We start from the raw sequence: 14,556 nt of genomic DNA, 5'->3' as shown, positions 1-14,556 counted from the left end.
TTCATTGTGTATTAACTGTGACCTTAAAGTCACAAAGGATTATACAGTGCGAAGGAGGAAAAAATGAATTAGGTTTGACAACAAAAGAATTTCTTTAAGTAAAAGCAGTTAAGTCTTTGTAAAAATGTATTCAGTTTTTCTGATTATCAAATAAAATTTACATTACTAATTATTTGCCAAGAAAAAATTTCTAAATCCATATTGAACTTAAAGTACATTATATTACATAATTTTATCACCAAATAACATGTTACATTTATGAAAAAATGTTTAACCATTTAAGTGTGGTATAAAAAGTATAATCTCCATTCTGTGAAATGTGCAATAACTAAGAGTAGTAGAACCACCACCTAATGTAGCATCTTACAAACCCTCACTGTGTAAGCATCTGAGATGTTCATTGTTAAATAAATGAATCAGTGGAGCTTAAATAAGAAAAATCCAGGGGCCGGCACTGTGGCACAGTGGGTTAATCCTCCACCTGTGGCACTGGCATCCTATATGGGCGCCAGTTCTAGTCCTGGCTATTCCTCTTCCAGTCCAGCTCTCTGCTGTGGCCTGGGAGGGCAGTGGAGGATGGCCAACTCCTTGGGTCCCTGCACCTTGGGGGGGGGGGGGGGCGGCGGAGGAGGCTCCTGGCTCCTGGCTTCAGATCAGTGCAGCTCCAGCCATTGTGGCCATTTGGGAAGTGAACCGATGGACAGAAGACCTTTCTCTGTCTCTCCTTCTCACTGTCTGTAACTCTGACTCTCAAATTGGAGAAGAGAAAATCCACCCTGAGAATTCAATATAAGAGCTTTGCCATGAAAATAAGAGTTTACATAATTGTGGGAGAGACTGAGCAAGGAAAAATCTGGAACATGGAATTGCGAGATCAGAGAAGAGTTGCTTACCAGCCCCACTAAAATACTGACATGAGCAAAAGAATCTGGGGCTTCAGAGGCCTCTTGAATCCTGTAACAAATGTCTAGCTACCATATAAAATGAAAATCTAGAAAAGTGAAGGAAAAATGAGAACAAGTAGTCCACATTGCTTTGTGAAATGTCTCTAGCCAAACATGGAGTGGTGGTCTTCAGTTGCAGCTGATCAGTAAGGCTGTCAGAGCAGAAGAACCAAACAGAGTAAAACGAGGGAATCTGGCTTCTTCTGTCTGCCACAGTATCCAGTCCGATGACCCGCATACAAATAATGGTAGATGCGTCTTCATTCCTGTGTTCCAGGTGTCAAACATCTTCCTGTTTGACCAACTCTGGGCTGAAACATTGAAGGTATAGAATTCTGGAAAATATAGTCTTAAGTTAATTAAACTCGCAGAGTACAAACTGCCACTTTTAAGGAATAAATAAGAAAAATAGACAAAAATGAAGTGGATGGAAACTAGTCTAGTAATGGCCACATGGATTCTGCTTTCACATTTATAGAATCTTTATGAAAGATAGATAGGTATTTGATAATACATTTTGTATTGAGATTTTGGGGTGGGTATTTGGCCTAGCAGTTAAGGCACTGATGAAAACGCCTGCAGCCCATACTGGAGTGACTATGGTGAAGTCCCAGCTCCATTCCTGATACCGGCTGCCAGTTAACGTGCACCATGGGAGACAGCCGGTGTTGGCTGTAGTGCTGCTCATCTGGGAGGTCTTGAGTAAGTTCCTGGGGTCAGCCTGCTGAACCAAAGCCATTGTGGGCATTTGTGGAGTTAACCAGCGGATGGGAGCTCTCTCTGTATGCCTAACAATAAAGGAGAAAGCAATGAGAGTTTTGGGTTCAATAGTAATATCTGGAAAAAAAAAGTATTAATAGTTAATCTGAGTGCTAAAAAGAAAAAGCTCACTAAAACTTCTTTATGGCATAATATTATAGAGTTTATAGAAAAGTGTTTTTGCTGTAAAATTTTAATAATCACTCCAAGAAACATCTAGGATGAACAGATTGACAAGGTCATCCTACATGGTAAATGAATGATGGTAATATGAAAACTCCACCTGTGTATACCATCTTCCTATAGATGAAGTCCTCCTGTACATGGATTCACTACAACCTCAGAATCAGGATAGATTGGGGATGGTTTTGTTGTTCCACTGGAACAAATGAAAAGTTTTAAGCAGCAATAAAGGAAGATGAGATTTAAAATTTTTCATTTTCCCAACAATTCATTTAAAAATTATAATCAAATATACTTAAATTGACAGTTAAAAGTGTGCATATTTTATTGATAAGATTGATAAATTGGATTTAAAAGTATACGCTTAGGGCTGGCATCGTGGTGTGGTGGGTTAAGCCACTGCCTGCAACACGAGTATCCCAGATGGGCACCGGTTTGAGTCCTGGGTGCTCCACTTCCTTTCTAGCCCTGATAATGTGCCTGGGAGAGCGGCAGAAGATAGCCCAAGTCCTTAGGCCCCTGAACGCACTGCTGGAGTTCCTGGCTCTTGAGTTTCACCTGGCCCAACCCTAGTCATTGTAGCCGACTGGGTAGCAGATGGAAGATTCCCCCCTTTCCCCCCTCCCCCACCTTTCAAGTAAAATAAACCTTATTAAAAAAATTCATTTTCATGACATTGACATTTTGAAACACATGGGCCAGTTTTCTTTGTTTTTGTTTTTACAGAATATTTCTCAATATGAATTTATTGAATTATTTACTCGTGCTTAGATTCAAATAAAACATTTTTGAGAAAATACATAGATGATGCCATCTACATCATAATTCGCATGAAAAAGCACATGATTTTGGTTAACACTGAAATTAACAAAATTGTTAGGATTATGTGGTTTCAGTGCTGTTCAGTTTCATATCACCTTGATAGTTTTCCTGTTCTTAAATTTGAGTACCAAGTAGAGATACAGAGATCTCATCTGCTATTTCACTCCTGCAGATGCCCACAATATCTGGAGTTGCATGGGGTCAGAGCTTTGAACCCAGAATGCAATATGGGTCTCCCACCAGGGTGGCAAGAACCCAATGACTTGAGCCACCACTGCTATTTATCAGGATCTGCATTGGTGGGGAGTGAGAATCAGGAGCTAGAATCGGGAATGAAACTTCCATCAATCAGTATGAATTATATTATGAATATCTTAGTATTACCCTCGTACTGCTACACTTTCAGAATAAAACACCTCCTGGTTGTACTTTGTGTGTTTCTAAAGGTACTGCAGTAATGAATACGTTAGTTGTAAGAGATGTTTTTTTTTTTTCCTACATTCCTGTTTCCTTAAGTGTCAATGCTACATGTATTTCACAACATAAATTAAGGGTTTCCCTCTTTCTATATGCTGGAGGAATTTATATAATGTTGGGACCAACTGATGTTTGAAGATTTGGTTATGAGAGTATCTGGACCTGGTGAACTGTGTGTGTGTGTGTGTGTGTGTGTGTGGCTAATAGCTTTTTACCCTCCTCCAAGATTATCTCTAATTTTATCATTTGATAGTGTGTATATACCTATATAAACATGCTGCAAATATTATACATTACATACAGCATATGTTAACATATATTAATAGTTTATAACAGTTTCTCTATACTTTGGCTGTTGGTGTCAATTTTAGTAAACCATAATTCTAGCTAGTTTTCCGATTGGGCTTAATTTAGGCGGATTTTTTTTATTTTGAAAATCCTGGTTTACTTGGAGAACTTGGATCACTGAATGATTTGTTCAAATGTATTTGGTTTAATGTGTGACTTTTAGGTTCACCATGGAATATACCAAAATAGTGGGTATCTGCTCAAATGACCAACCTTATTAAGTCCTGGATTTTTATCTCCAGTGCTATATGAAGTGACTAAAACAGAAGTATTAAGATGTGAGGCTCCATGGCAGCCTCAGTGTCATTTTCACTTCTGGCTCAAAGATGTCCATTTCTTGCTACACAAGGTCAATGTGTTCTGACAAATTAAACTATCATCCATTCGAACTATTGCAGTAAGAATTTCCATATGTCTAACTGGCCATCAGAAATTTGATATGATTAAAATATTTTTCCATTTAAAAGCAAATCACACTGACAAACTTTTCTGCTAATTGCAGTATTCCTAGTAATCCATTGTTCATAGGTTTTACTTTTATAGTTTTATAAAGTCTTTTTTAAATTGATAAACATAGAGTCAGAAACAGAGGAGCATCCTTATCAAGCTGGTGCACTTCCTAATATTTGCAACATCCAAGGCTAGGCCTAGCCAAAGCCAGGAGCCCACATCTTAGTTTGGGTCTCCGTGTGGGTGGCAGGGACCCATGTACCAGAGCCATCACCTGCTTCCTTCCAGCATGTAACTTTGAGAGAAAGCTGGAATTTATTTGGAGCCAGGACTCAACACAATATGGGATGCAGGCATCCCAAGTGACCTGCTGACATCTGTGTAAAACACTTAACCAGTAACTGTTATTTTGATCTGTATTTCAATAGATTAGTATGGGCTGTTATTGAATTTCTTATAAATAGACCTACCATATGTCCTTTTTTGTGTTTGGCTTCCTAGAGTCAATGAACTATTTTTGAGATTTATCCATGTTGTGAATGCTTCATCTGCCAATGTTTCATTCTTTTAGAATATCTGATAACGGCCAACTGTACACATATCACATTAATCTATTCTGTTTACAAGTAGTTGATTCCACTTTTGAGCTTTCTTAAGTAGTGTGTCACCATTTTTTTACAGCTCTTTGGACAAAGAAAGGGCTTGAAGAAGTTTATGGAAAATTCAGATGATCTTTAATTCAATTTTTCTATAGACTGCTTGAAGCTCCCTCCGATGCATTTGTTTCTTTTGTATCAATAATTATCAGTTATATTGCTGAGTCTTAGTTTATTCAAGATTGACAAACTCTTTTTCCAAAAGCATTGTATAGTCAGCAGCACTATGTATTTTGGGTACGTGGAATGTCTGTCCAGAATTCTAGTTTAATTCTCTATTGTATGTTCTCAGTGTGCCTCTAGAGGTAAACTGTTTGAATAGCCACTAGCCTATATATGTATATTTAATTTCCATGTTTAATTTAGTAAAACTTTCAGTCTCCTAGGGATAGAAATAACAATTGTATTTGCATTTTAGAAAAAATAGATTGACTGTGTCAGGAATGGATTTATGGGCAGGGCCACATAGAGAGCCAGAAAATGAAGGGTGTATTAGGCATGAGATCTCTTAAACCAGCTTATTTGATAATAACTTTTTAAGTGAGTCTTAACTAGAGACATTCCAATGGATTTGGCAAGAGATTTCAGAAATACCTGAGTAATAGAAGCAATGGGAATTGAGAGGTGTTAGTGGAGGACTTGTGAAAGAAAAGGAAAAAGTCAATATGATGATTGGATTAGATGACTGTTCCCATGTAACTGTTTTGAAAAACATCGGACATACACAATGAAGATATAATTTTAAAGTAGAATTTAAAAATATGAGATTAATTTTGAGTTGTCTGCTTATGGTTTTTGGATGAGTCCAATAGGAAACAGACAACAGTATATTTTAATTTTGTGTGACTATCAAAATAATCCAAAAGTCTCCAATTTAAATCTGTATAGAAAATCAGCATAAGAAGCAAACTGGGCAGTATAATAGAACCTAAGAATAATTAAATGGTATCTCACTGATGTGATCTCTGGGCATTGTTTTTGGAAAGAAATATTTCCAAATTACCTAATGGTGACTCCATCACTTTCTTATTTTTTGTCACTTGAGTCTTCCATTTTCTGTCATGGGCAGCCCTTTTGCTTCCCCAGTTTTCTAGCGCATTCCATTAAAAAAAAAAAGTCTCAAGTTTAACTGCCAGATTCATTTAACTGCTGCAAGCTCTCCATGGTGACACCTGTGTAGTTAATCGAGAAAACCAGAATAAAGGCACCCAGGCACCCTTCAGAGCACTTTGTAATTGGGTATGAAGTCTGAGGAGATCTTTTGCTCCATTAGAAATACATGGGGCTTTGGGTGGGCCATGGGTTCTGTAACACTCTGTGTTGTACATTTCCAAATACCACCAAGTTTGTACTCAAGAGATAGTTTGTAAACATTGATTTCTGTGTAAGCATATAGTTCCAACTTTCTGGCCATTGATTCTTACAGGTATTTCAGATTTTTCCTGTCTCCTCTACCTGTATGAAAGAAAATGATTTCTATCTTTAAACTGGTTAATTCTTAGTGTTATCTTAATCTATATAATGACATAAGTGTTTAATAAAAATTTGTTCTTTGAGAAATAATGACCAGCATTTATAAATTGGGTTCTTTTGTTGTTGACAAAATTAGGTGCCATATTGTCAATAGTGTTCAGGTTTATTAAGATACCTCCTGCCGGCGCCGCAACTCAATAGGGTAATCCTCTACCTAGCGGCACCGGCACACAGGGTTCTAGTCCCGGTCAGGGCGCCGGATTCTGTCCCGGTTGCCCCTCTTCCAGGCCAGCTCTCTACTGTGGCCAGGGAGTGCAGTGGAGGATGGCCCAAGTGCTTGGGTCCTGCACCCCATGGGAGACCAGGAGAAGCACCTGGCTCCTGGCTTCGGATCAGCGCGGTGCGCCGGCCGCAGCATGCCAGCCGTGGCAGCCATTGGAGGGTGAACCAACGGCAAAAAGGAAGACCTTTCTCTCTGTCTCTCTCTCTCTCACTGTCCACTCTGCCTGAAAAAAAAAAAAAAAAAAAAAAAAAGACACCTCCTAAAGTAGGACATGTTTGAATGGTAGAAGTAGGCTACATTAGCTTAGGATTTCATTCAAGTTTTAAGTATTTAAGATGAAACTTTCCTTCCTGGAACAAAATTCCCTAGCCCCTTGGGGTGCCCCAGTAATACTGAGGTAACTATTAAAAGTTTAACCACCACTAGATGGTAGCCTTGTCAGAGATGAATGATTCATACAGTCACTTGCACATGTTATTACACTGACACCATAAGATAGTGCATTTATCATTATCTTCACTCCAGGCACAGAATGAGCACTCAGTAAATACTGCTCACATATTTTTAAATGAACATTTTTGAAACATTTACTGCATATAAGTCATGATAGCAGATATTCTAAATACTACTTTAATAATTTGTTATCTCAAATATTGCAATCCTGCACTTCTACTGAACTTAGATTAATTATGTGATCAATTATATTACAATGCATTGAAATTTGTGTTTTAGCAAATTATTTTTGAAACAGTTTAATTAGAAGTAAATATTCTTAAAGGCCTTACCATTTTACTGTTTTGCTGCTTGAATTTTTAAAAAATCTTTAGGTAACACTTTTCTCTGTACTCTCATGATAGCAATGATCAGATTCTAAGTTGTACTATATCATGCAAAGTGCACCAGCAACAAAAACCGCAAAAGTGCAAAGTCATAGAATAAGAACTTACCAGAATCTGCAAGGAATATAAAAATAGATGACTCAATTTTTGTATGTCTCCCCTTCATGTCATAATTTGACTTTAGGAATTCTAAGTTTACAAATGTAGTTCTCATCTGTAGACTTTAGAAATTTATAGCAACAATTAGATGTGAAAGGTGAAATAAAATACTAGAAATACAATACTTTGAATTTTTATTTAACAGTAATACTTTAACAAAAATAATTTTCTGAAAATATCACTTAATATTATATGCAATAAGAATTTTGAAGCACAATTTTCTTTCATATCCAATATAAACCCACATAGAGGGAGCCATTCTTTGGTTCCCTGTCTTATTTGTTACCGCACATACTTGGACATAAATGGTGCAATCTTTTAAGATAAACCTCATTCTTTTTGCTTTCTATATTTATAATACTCTTTACAACAGATACAAACACTGCTTATTTTTAAATCAGCACTAAATATCTGTATGCATGTTTATGTAAATATACAATGTCAAAGTTTGTAGAAATGGAATTAAAAGGAACTCAATTTTTCAAATTTCAAAATTTTTGAAATCCAAGCACAATGTGCTTTTAATTTGCATCTACACTTAGGCATTTTCATAAACTTGAAAATTTATACTTTTTTTAATCATTCATTTGAAAGACAGAGTTAGAGAGGCAAAGACAGAGAGGTCTTCCATCTGTTGGTTAACCCCCTAGATGGGGCCGATCAGAGGGCGCGAGCCTCCTCTAGGTCTCCCATGTGGATGCAGAGACCCAAGGACTTGGGCCATCTTTCACTGCTTTCTCAAACCACAGAACAGCTGGATCGGAAGTGGAACAGCTGGGACTCAAACTGGGACCCATGTGGGATGCCAGCAATACAGGCAATGGCCTTGCCCACCACACCACAAGCGCTGGCCCTGAAATAGTGCTGCTTTTTTTTTTTTTTTAAAAAGATAGTGAAAGAGACAGAGAGAAAGGTCTTCCTTCTGTTGGTTCACCCCGCAATGGCTGCTACAGCCGGCTTCCGAATCCAGGAGCCAGGTGCTTCTTCCTGGTCTCCCATGCGGGTGCAGGGCCCAAGCACTTGGGCCATCCTCCACTGCCCTCCCGGGCCACAGCAGAGAGCTGGACTGGAAGAGGAGCAACCGGGACTAGAACCCGGTGCCTATATGGGATGCCAGAGCCGCAAGGCAGAGCATTAACCAAGTGAGTCACGGCGCCAGCCCTGAAACAGTGCCTTTTTAAAAGTGGATTTTACCATACCATTTTCCTGTTCTTCAGAATTATTCTCTTATTTTTATTCATTGATAATTCAGATTCTAAACAGAGCTCTTATTTGAGTGTTTGTACATTAGGAACACTTTTGTTAAAGTTCACCAGGTCAGTTTATTTCCTGGGTAGTTTCTTACATACAGATGTTCTAGTTTTCAAGTTACCGAATCTCTTAACTTTATATATGCTTATAGCTTTTTTCTTTTTTTAGAAAAGTTTCCACTTGTCTTCAATTTTTACAATTTTTTATGTATTAATCATTAATTCTTAGGATGTTTATATTTAAAAGAGGTTTATGTATTTAACAGTATTTATTGGGAAGTTAGTTACAGAGAGGAGAAAGATCTTCCATCTGCTGACTGATTCTTGGATGACCCCAACAGTTGAGGCTGAGACAAGCCAAAGACAGGAGCTTCATCTGGGTCTCCCACGTAGGTGGCAAGGGCTCAAATACTTAAGCCATATTCCACTGCTTTTCGCAGGTTATTAGAGCAGAATTGGAAGTGAATTGGCCACAAATTGAATTGGTGCTGGCATTAAACAGGCCCTACATAAGTGTTGAATAGACATTTACCATTTATTCCCAAACTCATGATCAGCTGTCTAAATCCTGCATACTATCATTTAGGTCATCTTGCTATTGCTAAACTTAAAGCAGAAACTACCTATTTTTTAAAAGAAATAATACCAATAAACCTCCTAGTATTTATAAAAATTTTATTACAAATCCAATCACAATTATTTTGTTATCCATTTGTGAATCAAATTGGTAGTTAAAAACAAAAACTAAATTATTTGAAAATTACTGTCATAATTTATTCTGGTTATTTTATCTATATTTCAATTTCTACTGCAACCCAATTTAGTTTTCTTCTGGATTCCTAAACTTTATTTATGCTCTATTCTTTGATCATTATTGCTAGATATTTGGGTAATTGTTTTTCATTAAAATCAAAACTCTTTGGGATCCATTTTATTAATATCATTTGCATCTATTTGCTTTTGTGTGTTGTCTTAAATTTTTAAGTTTACTGTTAACTTTCAGAATTTCTTTTGTAATAAATGCCTTCATTGCTATATATTGGCATTAATTTTTGATTTTAAGATTTTTGCTGAATATAATTTAATGTTGCTATGCTGATACACTGTCGTATGTATTTCCCTCACATTTTCCATGCTCTTTTAAAAGTGTTTACTCTTTTTCTGCCTTTGAAATAAAATAAAAATATTTTCTAGCCCCTCATTCCTTTGCCAAATTCCTGCAACAGCTAGGACTGGGCCAGGAGAAGCCAGGAGTCTAGAAGTATTGGGGCAGTACATTGCCTGATGCCTTGCAGGGTGTGCATTAGCAGGAAGCTGGAATTGGACACAGAGCTGGGACTCAAATGCAGGCTCACTGGTTAAGGGATAAGGACATCCAGGCAGTATCCAAATTGCTTTGCCAAGTGACTGCCTCTATTCATGTCATTTAGAGAGATCTCTCTTGCAAGTAAACACTAACAACTTTGTCAGTAATAAAGAGCAATTAATAGAATTAGTATGGTAGAAGAAAAGTAAAGTAGAATGATAAATGGGTGAATAATGATGTTCTTAGTGATACAATCAATGTTTTCTAGATAATTTAAAAACTCAGTGGGTACAAAACTATGTAGAGTTCAGTCTTCATAGAAGACTTCAACAACAACAAGAATTTGTCTTAAATGCTCATAGGGCCTTCTAAATATCAGTTTTCAGAAGTTGTGAAATTCCAGAATTTACAGAGTTGAACAGGATATGGAAGCATAATAAATTACCAGGCTGCTGTCATCCCATTCTTCTAATTTTTATCCAAATTGTTAGGACAGAAAGCAGACATGCTAAGCAAAGCCAATAGGAAAACAAATCTGGCCAGGGGAGTAGCATAATTTAAGAATATAATAGGTGCAAAGGCAAAATTTAAAAAATTCAAGAATCTCCTCACTCAAATATTGACTTACAGGCATTGTGTATATATAGGACTGCTGTGACACTTAATAGCATTCACCGATGAACTGAAGCACATATCATAAAGAATGATGACCAGATATTCTACATTCAGAAAGGAAAAAGATTAACTTTATCTGAAACAGAAATATTTATTGCCTTATAAATATGTTCACTCTGAATATTTTGAAGTGTTAGAATGAGTTACAGGGGGAATTGATAACAGAAAATAAAAATTACAGTTTAATCACTGCTTGCAAATATCCAGGATAGAATTCAGAATACTATCTTGTAAAGCTTTTCTATTCTAAATCTTGCAAAAGAATTGTAAGTAGTCAATATCTCTTGTAGGCATAAAATATATAAACATAGTTTGTAAAATTTCTATTTGAAACCAAGAATCTGCCTGTACAATAGCTTTAGGTGAGAGAAATGGTTTTTCTACCTTTATATTCATATGATGTGTGCATCTGCGTAACAGGATTTTTTAAATAGAAATGTTCACCATGAAGGCCACAGAAGACCAGAGGAGTTGTTGGGCAGGCATTGTGGAAATCTGTAGCTAAGCTAGTGGGCAAAGTAAATCTGTATATGAATAAACCACTTCAGTAAATTAAAGGAGAATTTAAAGAGCAAAATCTGTAACGCTGTATTTCATATGATGCTCAGATGTTATAATTTAGATTTTCTACTTGGTGTTGGGCTATGTAGTAATATCATGGCTCAATATTTTTGCATTCATGTAGGGAGATTGTACACAAATGGAGTCATTCAGATGTTGTCAATCCATCAATCTTACTCATTAGTTCAGTCATCTGTCAATCTGCTGCTTACTGTGTTCTGAGCACCACATGAGGAGTCTTACTATTTTTAACTTACATTCATCTAACCCCAAACTGCATGTTTTCTCCAACTTCATTATGGTCTACTTCACCTTGTCTTGACTTGTCAAGCGTTTTGCTGAAGAATTGATGAGTTGGCTAAAATATTCAGACTTCAGAACTGGGAGAAATTCGGAGCTCTAGTATATTAAAAAGGAAACATAGGATTATTGGTAAATGTATTTGCAACATGTAATCAATTTCCTTAACATCTTAATATGAAACAAGGAAGCTTTTAGGCAAGAAAATTCTATTTGAGCTAAATCAAGTACTTTATTTGGAATTCAATTATATGAAAACCAACCTGAAATGATTTATAATTACCTTTCTATAATCATTTTGTATGTAGTCTGTGTTTTAATGCCAATAATGCCATCAATTTGCAGTAAGCTAGTGTGATTTCCCTAAATATCCATCAGATAATATAAAAACTATCAGGAAAATGATTACTTCTTTGAAGTACAAGATAATGTTTTCAACTTACTCACTATGAAACTGCTAGTCAGAGAAAATGCATTAATTGTGGTCAAGCTTTATTAGTATTAAATGGTTAAGCAATAATTATATCCAAGAATTTGCAAATTCTTTCTACAGTAAAACCTCAAGTGGAAAAAATATTCATCACTGTTAAAAATCGCCTTATTCAGTTTCGATGTTAGTGCTTGTTGGTAACTCTTCAAGTTATTTGTTACATTGCATAATTGTTCATCGAAAGCTTATGGCAAACCTTTTATTCTTTAACAGGGCAGAATTCAAGTCAACGTTGTGAAAGAGTGGTCCCCACCAAGGAACGTAAAGAAACTGAGAATACTTTGGAAAACGGAAGCATATGATAGGTACTTCTTGGGCTAAAGAGGAACATTCAGATATGCTAATGTAATAGGGTGCAAGCTGAACAACATTCACTGCTTGCAGCATTTTTCTTTTATATATGCCTTCAACAGCTTGAAATTTTACATAAAAACAGGATTGTTCTGGACAAGGTCAATTTTATTTGCATTAAGAAAATAGGAACATTCTTAAAATGAGAATAGATGAGCATAAAAATACTATAATAAGGATTATAAAATAGAAGGAAATATAAGTTTTGAAATCAGCTTGTCTTACAAAGCAATAACAACACATACTTACGAAGCTAGAATGATAGTAATTATCTTGAGGGAAAGAATAACCTCTATTTCTGGAGGTGAAAATCATTATAGATTTACAGATTAGTTTGGTTTGACCTCTAAGAATCTGTTTTTACATAGCTGACTTTGTAAATTCACTCAGGTTCATGTATTCTTCATTTACCGTATGTTCACAATTATACTTAAAGTAATTAGAGCTCCAGGGTCAATTCAGGGTCAGATGAATATGGTGCTAATGAAGACGATTACTTCTGAGCTCAGTTTATCAACTGCATGTTCTCTTCTGAATCAAAACACTGGCAGTGTCACAGTCAGCAAAATTGGAACTTTGGAATGGTTAAACATCCCCTTATCTCACAACACGTGCCAAACTTTGCCTCAAAAGAGGACAAGGTTTTTGCTCAGGAGGAAATTTCTACATGCAAGAAAACAATGTGAATTCAAACTTGTCTTTGGTTATATTCACGTCTCCATTAGAGGAAATCTACTTGGAAACTGTTTCTACTCCAGTGATAGAGCCTATGTTGTCTATTTGTAAACTAATGATGAATCGGAAGATCACCTACTCGGTTATAAAATGTAAGTAGAAGACCTAACAGTCTTGCACAACAATCTTACAGTTGTATTTATTCAAATCTTCAGATAAGCCCATGCGTATGATTATCCAAGTTGATAACTGAGCTGCCACACCTCTTCATTTCTGTAATTCTTGCTCTGTAGCATTCAAGAGATATTGAACATGGATTAGCAACAGTATATAAATATTCTTTAATTGACTATTTAGTCCAGACACTTTGCTTTGCAGAAGAAGAATCTGAAAAATGGAAGGAGTCAATTTCCTGGAGTAGCATATAATCCAGCTAAAAAATATAGCTAGAAACTATATTGCTTGATTTTTCCAGGTTTAGGTTCATTCCCCTTCATCACACGTCTCTTGATACTATGCCCAGTTCTTCATTTGCTTGTTTGTGTGAGTTTTTCCCAGAATAATGCAGAGATATAACTATGGGAGAGGCTGGGGGAGTGAATTTCTAATCTTTTGGTTAATTTACTAAAAGCTTGATAGCTAATCACAGATATCTGCAGCCATCTGGGAAGTGAACCAGCAATAGCTAAGGTAGGGAGTTAAATAAGGTTTCCATTGATGGCTTAATGGATAAATGTGGTGTGTGTGTATATATATATATATATATATGTGTGTGTGTGTGTGTGTGTGTGTATATATGTATATTTAAAATGGAATAGTACTCGGCCCCTAAAGAATGAAATCCTGTCATCATAGCAGGTTGAACAGAGTTGGAGAATATTTTGTTAAGCAAAATAAGCTGAGCACTAGAAGACAAATACCACATACTCGCACACATACGTAGCAGCCAAAAGAAGTTGATTTCTTGGAAGTCTAGAGTAGAATAATGCTCACTGGAAGCTAGAAAGAGTAGCAACGGTGCGGGGTATGGAGGGAAGCTGGATAGCAGGTACTAAAAATACAATTAAATAGGAGTAAAAGCACAGTAGAGATTATAGTTGACAACTAGTAGCTATTTCATAAAGAACTAGAAGATAGGAGCTTGAAGCTTCTTAATACAAAGGATACATGCTTAAAAGGAATACTATTTACTCCAATTTCATTATTACACATTGGATATGTATACCAAATGATCACATTTACCATTGTTACATGTAAAATTTTTTTTTTTTTTTTTTTTTACAGGCAGAGTGGACAGTGAGAGAGAGAGACAGAGAGAAAGGTCTTCCTTTGCCGTTGGATCACCCTCCAATGGCCGCCGCTGCAGCCGGCGCACCGTGCTGATCCGATGGCAGGAGCCAGGATCCAGGTGCTTTTCCTGGTCTCCCATGGGGTGCAGGGCCCAAGCACCTGGGCCATCCTCCACTGCATCCCTGGCCATAGCAGAGAGCTGGCCTGGAAGAGGGGCAACCGGGACAGAATCCGGCGCCCCAACCGGGACTAGAACCCGGTGTGC

This window comes from Oryctolagus cuniculus, chromosome 12 (assembly GCF_964237555.1).
Source record: "Oryctolagus cuniculus chromosome 12, mOryCun1.1, whole genome shotgun sequence".
In the NCBI taxonomy this organism is placed as follows: Eukaryota; Metazoa; Chordata; class Mammalia; order Lagomorpha; family Leporidae; genus Oryctolagus; species Oryctolagus cuniculus.
This window is presented reverse-complemented; position numbering follows the sequence as displayed.